This window comes from Otolemur garnettii, unplaced genomic scaffold (assembly GCF_000181295.1).
Source record: "Otolemur garnettii isolate 467f Iridium unplaced genomic scaffold, OtoGar3 scaffold00011, whole genome shotgun sequence".
NCBI classification, from domain to species: domain Eukaryota; kingdom Metazoa; phylum Chordata; class Mammalia; order Primates; family Galagidae; genus Otolemur; species Otolemur garnettii.
The window spans coordinates 16245082-16253497 of NW_003852406.1; the positions used below are offsets into that span (position 1 = coordinate 16245082).

At 45.0% G+C, this 8416-nt stretch overlaps 1 protein-coding gene and 1 pseudogene across 3 annotated transcripts in view; both read right to left on the bottom strand.

The window, feature by feature from the left end:
- Positions 1-8416, bottom strand: part of DAPK2 (death associated protein kinase 2) — a 140555-nt gene that overhangs the window by 94258 nt on the left and 37881 nt on the right. The gene's annotated exons all lie outside the window — the stretch shown is intronic.
- LOC105886493 lies at positions 275-1062 on the bottom strand (annotated as a pseudogene).

The following is an 8416-nucleotide window of genomic DNA, read 5'->3' on the forward strand; positions in this document are numbered from 1 at the left end:
ACAGGCGCCCGCCACAACGCCCGGCTATTTTTTGGTTGCAGCCATTATTGTTGTTTTGGCGGGTCCGGGCTGGGGATTGGAACCCACCACCTTAGGTGTACATGGCTGGCGCCTTAGCCGGTTGAGCCATAGGCGCCGAGCCAATCCCCCACTACTTTGAGACACAGGGTCTTGCACTGGCTCAGGCTGGTCTCAAACCTGTGAGCTCAGGCAATCCACCGGCCTTAGGCTCCCAGAGTGCTGGGATTACAGGCGTGAGCCACTGCACCCGGCCTCAGTGAGCTGTTTCTATACTTGCTTGCATTTTTGCCTTGCTGTCTTCTGCACAACTAGGTCCTTTTGGTGTTTTAGGAGTTTTCCTATGTTTTGAAGGATTCTTGACCTTTTGATCTTGGTGTTAACGGTTTTGAATCCCTTCCATTCTGGTTTGATTATTGTGCATTTTTGGCTAGAGTATCTCTACAGATTTCTTCACTGGAGCTTTTCCTTCAGTTTCTTCATCATCATCATCTTCATCACCAGCAAGTTTTACCTTTTTCTGTGGAACTTTGCTACCACCTCCAGGGGCAGATCACTTTCCAGACATACTTAAGAGTTTCACATCTTCCTCCTCTTTATCTTCTGACTCTGTATCTTCTCCCACAGCTACTAAGTGCTGCCCATGAATATGCACAGGCCCCGAACCACACTTCGACCACAGGTGGTGTTCTTTCAAAGCCCCCAAGAGAAGCCGTTGGCTGTACAGACATTTTCAAAGTCTCCTGTGTTAGTTTAATTGAACTGCCTTCATAATTCATTGCCTCTGCTTCAACGATGTGCAATTCATCCTTTGCACCAGCCCCTAAAACTGACCATTCTTAAAGATAACTGGTGCTCAATTTCATCATTATCCACGTTAAAGTGATAATCTTTGTTGTCCTTTAGTTCACAACCGAAAAGATAGTCCTGAGGCCTCAAGGGGCTCATGTCCATTATCATTGAATCTTCCATGAGGTGGTGGCACGCACTTAGGTGGGAGGGAAGGCAGACAGAGATAAACAACTACTGCTCCAAGGCACAGCCGCGCAGGACGGAATCATACCAGGGACATTAGATTTTTTTAAAACTTCAACTCTCATCAATTCATAGCCATTTTATTTCATCTACATGCCTACCTATTCCCCTCCCCACTGGATTACCCTGAAGGAAATCTCAGATGTCATATTGTTTTATCTATAATTATTTCAATATATCTCTAAAAGATAAGGTTTCTTTTTTTTAAACTATAACCATAGTACCTATCACACTTTTAAAAACTAATAATATATTTTGTTTTTGTTTTTGAGACAGAGTCTTACTTTGTTGCCCTCAGTAGAATGCCATGGTATCATAGCTCATAGCAACCTCAAAATCTGGGTTCAAGTGATTCTCATGCCTCAGCCTCCCGAGTAGCTGGGACTACAGGCGCCAGCCGCAGGCCCAGCTATTTTTAGAGGTGTGGTCTCATTCTGTGACCATTCTCTATTTTACATTCTCTTGAATGTGACCATTCTCTATTTTAATCTCAAATGAGATTAAAATAGAAGACTTCAATCTGGATTGTTGATGATACTCAGTATGGTCTACATTTATCTCTCCTTTTCCTCTCTCCCCATCTTTGGGCTTAATTTATCAGTAGTGCCCAGGAATATTGAGTTCAATGTGCTTTTTCTTGACACAGAGTCTCAAGAGAATGGTCTTGAATCTGTGAGCTCAAGCAATCCACCTACCTCAGCCTCCCAGAGTGCCAGATTATGGCATGAGCCACCACACCTAGCCCTAATAATAATTTTTTAATGTCATCGATATCCATTTAGTGTTTATATTTCCCCCATTATGCCATAAAGGTTTTTTTTTTTTCCAGTAGTTTGTTTCATCAAATCAAAATCCAAATAAGGTCACATATTGCCAATTGATTGATATGTCTCTTAAGCCTCTTTACTCTTTGGCCCCCCTCACCTATCTTTTTCTTTCCCCCCAGTCTGGATTTTGCAGATTGCTTCCTCACAATGTTGTTTACATGTTCCTCTGTCTCCTGTATTTCCTGCAATCTAGTAGTTGGATCTAGATGCTTAATCAGTTCAAGTTTGAATTTCTGGCAAGACCCTTCATAGGCAGCACTGTGTGCTTCCATCAGGAGAGACATAATGTCAGCTGTCTTTCTTTGTGATAATAATAGCATTTGATAATCAATGCCTAGATCCATTATTCAATAAGGGGGAATTTCATTGTCTAAAAAAAAATTCTCCTCCTCCTCCTCTGTGACTTGCCTCATACTGATACCTTTGCCTGCATTGGGGCAGTTTAGTTTAGAAAAGATTAGTGTTCTGAGAATTTGCAACTCCTTAGTGGGACACAGACTTTCAAAGCTATTACTATCCCACTTGCAGGGGTGGAGGCGAGTGTCTCTGCTAGGCCTTGATGGAACCTGCTGGCTGGTTTGGTAGGGTCTCCCCCTCAGCTTTCCCGACACCACCCTGTGGGGGACCCTTGGTCTCGCAGTGGGCTTTCTCACGAGCTCTGGGCACACACAGACGTGCTGAGCACATGCAGCACTGCCTCCCGAGTCGGCCAAGGACACAACGCAAGGATCCTGTAACTCTGAGAGCCACACCTTCCCTTCAGCAGCCACAGGTTGTTCTTTGACCTCCCATTCTTGGCTTCCGTACCAATATCAGTGACGACTTCTCTTTCTTTCCTTTGAAACATTAATTCCTTCTACTCCCACAACTCCTTTGACATGAGGTTTTTCACAAGCTTTCAAAACGCTGTCTTACCTAATCCTCCTAGCACTTAAGAGAGTATTAAAGGTGACTAACAGAGAGCCCCAGGTCCCAAAGCTCAAGGGCGTGGCTGGGCTACCTGCTGTCCTGCACTGGCCTCTGTCTTGCACTTAAGGGTGCAAGGTCACGTTTTTGACAAGACAAAGACAGGTCTTCTGAGTAAGTCATCCCCGAGGGGTCTTCTGTCCTGTGGTCTCTGCCAAGCTGGGAAGCTCTCTTCAGGAAGGCTATCCCACTAGCTCACAGCAAATCATCCTATGGAGATTTTCTCAAAGAGTAGCAATTTCAAACTCTTTGTTTTACTTTCAGGTTCTGTGTGTGAGGCCACGTGTTTTGATCAGGGGGTTAGTAAATACAGTCGCCAAAGACCTTAGAAACAAGAGCAGACCTTCCCTTGACCTGAATCCTACGCGCCAGCCCAGGAATGCCATGTGCAATTCAGAATGACGTGCAGGTGCTGGAGAAGATGCGGGAAGTGACGTGTGAAATGACCCAGAAGGTGGAAGCACAGCCATGTGCCACAAAATGGGAACGGGCTCACACCGGTTTGCCAGAGTCCTTAAAGGACTTGAGGCCGACAGCAAACACTGGGAGACAGACAGCCAAGGTGGGAGTGAGAAAGGAGACAACAAAAAACTATCTTGCCCACAAAGGAGAGGAAGAGAACACAGGACTAGATTTAGGAAAAGAACCAGACTCAACTCAAAGGTAAAATTCTGTGACACAGGCAAAGCCAGCCTGCCCAACAGGGCTCTCCCTCTGCCATGCTCTGTCACCCATCACTCCCAAGAGGACTTCGAGACCAACCCAGACTGAGGGGTCCTAGCCCACCACACTTGTCCATCCAGCTTCCCCAGGCCAACCTGACCCCCCAACACCAAAGCAGCACCTACCACCAAGATGTGTACCCACTTGAGTTCTGACACATGTAGCTTTTGCCAGTTTACTAAAAAATAGTCGGCTAGGTGCCCGTGGCACAGTGGTTACGGCGCTGTCCACATACACTGAGGCTGGCAGGTTCAAACCCAGCTCAGGCCCGCTAAACAACAATGACAACTGCAACAAAAAATAGCCGGGTTGTGACAGGTGCCTGTAGTCCCAGCTACTTGGGAGGCTGAGGCAAGAGAATCACTTAAGCCTAAGAGTTTAAGGGTACTGTGAGCTGTGATGCCATTGCACTCTACCAAGGGTGACATAGTGAGACTCTGTCTCAAAATAAAATAAAATAAAATAAAAATAAATAAATAAAAAATAGTCCAGAGGCTGAAGTGCAAACCTTGCCATCAGAGGACACAGGCCTCCAGACTAACTGGTCAGAGAGAAGAAAAAGCCAATATGACTTTTCTGCTCATATCATGCCCTGGTCTATACAATATATGTCAGCCCTTGGAAATCCCTAGCTAAGGATGTACAACCTCATCACCTATGTTAGGGCCCTCAAGGGAAGCAATAAATTCCACATACTCCATTCCCAATCCACCAAAGCAGGGCAGAACCAACCAAGGAAAGTTGTCTGAGACTCCCCCAATACATGATAAACCTTAGATAATGTCACAGAACTAATGGAAATAAAAGGAACTTCTCACCATCACCCTTTACTTTACAGATAGGGAAACCAAGGCCCAGTGAAAGGAAGGAACTTGCCCAGGTTACTTCCTTGCCCAGGCAGTGACAGATACAGGATCAGACAGGTCTCCTGATAGGCAGCCAATTCTCTTCCCTCCTCACCCTGCCTCAGGTTTCAGACAGCTCAGACTTGGCACCTGCATGGGGAAGGCCCGGCAGCTGGACGAGGATAAGGCCAGGTACAGATTACATCAATCTAGCAAGTAGCCAAGGAGGAAGTGCAGGCCATTATTCCCTCCCACACACAGGCAGACTGACTCCAGGAACTACTAAAATGCAGGAGGCTCAAACCTCACCCAGAAAAATCTCCAGCTGCAGGGGAGGGGAAATCTAAGAGGCAGCGGTGATTCACCTTCACTTCATCATGTTTACCACCACACACCCCTTTATTGTTTACTTCCAAAGTGGTCAAAAGGAACAGATCCCCTGAGCCTGTAATCTGGCCCCAGTGTCCTCCCTTCACCTATCACGGCAACCCGTCCCCAGTTCCCATGTGCCTAAGATATCTACCTCCTCATAGCTCCAGAGCTTTCCAGCCTCTAAGGGCCTGCTGGAAGCCTCCCCTGTCTCTGTAGCCCCTACTCTGATCTTCCAGCCCCAGAGAAAGTTAGTGCTGGGAAAGAAGGCTGTGGTCCCCTCCTGGGGGCACCTGCTTACTCTACATGAGGATTTCCCAAACCTCCCTGGAACAGCTCTATAACACTGTTCTAACAGGTAGCTAATTAACTATTAAATGTTGTAAAAAGGACCAAGAGCTCTACTTCTTTTGACACATCAAATAGCCTGGGCTGTGTAAGTTTGCTATGCACCATTTAGCACTATACCTCAAGACCCATGTTAGTGGGATGAAGGCCACGGAAGTCAGAATCTGCTAAGGAGGAACAACTCACCTGCTCCCCTACCCAGAAAGGATCCATACAGCACAAATGTCCATTAACTAGTGAATGGATGAACAAAACACGCTACAGCCATACAATAAAAGGGATATTATTTGACAATTAAAGAGAATAAAGTACTGATCTATACTACAGCATGAATGAACCTTGAAAACATTATGCTAGGTGAAATAAGTCAGTCATAAAGGACCATCTATTCTATAATTCCATTTATATGAAATGTCCAGAATAGGCAAATCCATGGAGACAGAAAGGAGATTGTCTAGAGTTAGGGAGCTTGGGGAAAATGGGGAGTGGCTATTAATAGATATGGGGTTTTATGGGGGGAGTAACAAACTATTATTTTTTTTGAGACAGAGTCTCACCCTGTCACCCTTGGTAGAGTGCCATGGCGTCACAGCTCACAGCAACCTCAAACTCTTGGGTCCAAGCAATTCCCTTGCCTCAACCTCCAAAGTAGCTGGGACTATAGGCACCCACCACAACACTTGGCCATTTTTCTGCTATAGTTTTCATTGTTGTCTGGCAGGTCCAGGCTGGGTTCGAACCCGCCAGCTCCAGCATGTGTGGCTGGCACCCTAAGCACTGAGCTACAGCCACCAAGCCAGTAATAAAATATTCTATGACAAAGGTTTAATAACCAGAATCCACAGAAAACTCAAACGTATTAGCAAGAAAAGAACTAGTAATCCCATCTCAGCGTGGGCAAAGGACTTGAATAGAAACTTCTCTAAAGAAGGCAGATGCACGGTCTACAGACACATGAGAAAATGCTCATCATCCTTAATCTGCAGAGAAATGCAAATCAAAACTACTTTGAGATATCATCTAACTCCAGTAAGATTAGCCCACATCACAAAATCCCATAACCATAGATGTTGGTGTGGATGTGGAGGAGAGGGAACACTTCTGCACCACTGGTGGGAATGCAAACTAATATGTTCCTTTTAGAAAGAAGTTTGGAGGCTCAGCGCCTGTGGGTCAAGCAGCTAAGGCACAGCCACATATACCTGAGCTGGCGGGTTTGAATCCAGCCTGGGCCCGCCAAACAACAATGATGGCTGCAACACAAAATAGCCGGGCGTTATGGCAGGCGCCTATAGTCCCAGCAACTTAGGAGGTAGAGGCAGGAGACTCGCTTTAGCCTAGAAGTTGGAGGTTGCTGTGAGCTTTGAAGCCACAGCACTCTACCCAGGGTGACAGCTTGAGGTTCTATCTCAAAAGAAAGAAAGAAAGAAAGAAGTTTGGAGATCACTTAGGGATCTAAAAATAGACCTGCCATTACATCCTTCAATTCCTCTACTAGGTATATATCCAGAAGACCAAAATCACTTTATAACAAAGATATTTGCACCAGAATGTTTATTGTAGCCCAATTCATAATTGCTAAGTTGTGGAAGAAGCCCATCAACCCACGAATGGATTAATAAATTGCAGTATATGTAGACCATGGAATATTATGCAGCCTTAAAAAAGATGGAGACTTTACCTCTTTTATGTTTACATGGATGGAGCTGGAACATATTCTTCTTAGCAAAGTATGTCAAGAATGGAAGAAAAAGTATCCAACGTACTCAGCCCTAATATGAAACCAATTTATAAACACCCATACTTCCATATGAAAGCTATAACCCAACTACAGCCCAAGATGAAGGGGAAAGAGGAGGGGGAGGGGGAAAGGATAGGTGGAGGAGGGGTAATTGGTGGGGCCACACCTATGGTGCATTTTACAAGGGTATATGTTAAATCTACTAAGTGTAGAATATAAATGTCTTAACATAATAACTAAGAAAATGAGGTGAAGGCTATGTTAACAAGTTTGATGAAAGTATTTTAAAATATATATAAAATCAGCACATTGTACCCATAATTGCATTAATGTACACAGCTATGATTTAATTAATTAAATAAATAATAAAATATTCTAAAATTGATTATGGTTACACAACTCTAAATAAAATAAAGACACTGAATTATACATTATAAATGAATGATTATATGTAAATTATATCTCTTTTTTTTATTTTATTTTTTTTAGAGACAGAGTCTCACTTCATCGCCTTTGGTAGAGTGCTGTGGCATCTTACAGCTCACAGCAACCTCCAACTCCTGGGCTTAGGCAATTCTCTTGCCTCAGCCTCCCGAGTAGCTGGGGCTACAGGCGCCCACCACAACACCTGGCTATTTTTTGTTGCAGTCTGGCTGGGGCCAGCTTTGAACCTGCCACCCTCGGTATATAGGGCCAACGCCCTATCTACTGAGTCACAGGCACCGCCCTATTTATTTTTGTTTTGAGACAGAGTCTTGCTATGTTGCCCTCAGTAGAGTCCTGTGGCATCACAGCTCACAGCAACCTCCAACTCTTGGGCTTAAGTGATTCTCTTCCCTCAGCCTCCCAAGTAGCTGGGACTATAGGTGTCTGCCACAACACCTGGCTATTTTTTTGCTGCAGTTGCCATTGTTGTTTAGCAGGCTGGGGCCAGGCTCAAATCCGCCAGCCTTGGTGTATGCAGCTGGCACCCTACTCACCGAGCTATAGGTACTGAGCCATATATCTCTATTTTTTAAAAAGAACCATAAAAATACTCACATGCTTTTACCAGAAGATGTCAGCTGTGCCTTCACATACAGGCTCTTTAGGAACCACTTCTACATACCTCGGCCTCAGGCCATATCTCAATGCCCTGCACAGTTAGCATTACACAGACTAGAGAGCTAAGGTCACAGAGCTAACTAGCCACAGATCTGGAACTTAAACCAGATGATCTGAGTCCAAGACAGTGTTCTTTGGAAATTTATCTGACAGAGAGACTTCAAAAGAAAGAACTCAGCTCCACAGACAAGGACAAGCTGGAAATGAGCTAAGTATCCTCCACAAAGGAACTGCCATGACAATCTAGATGCAATGGACAAATACACAAACATTAAAATGGTAGACAAGGGCAGTGCCTACGGCTCAGTGAAGTAGGGCGCCGGCCCCATATACCAACTGTGGTAGGTTCAAACTGCCCTGACCAAACTGCAACAAAAAAATAGCTGGGCTTTGTGGCGGGCGCCTGTAGTCCCAGCTACTCGAGAGGCTGAGGCAAGAGA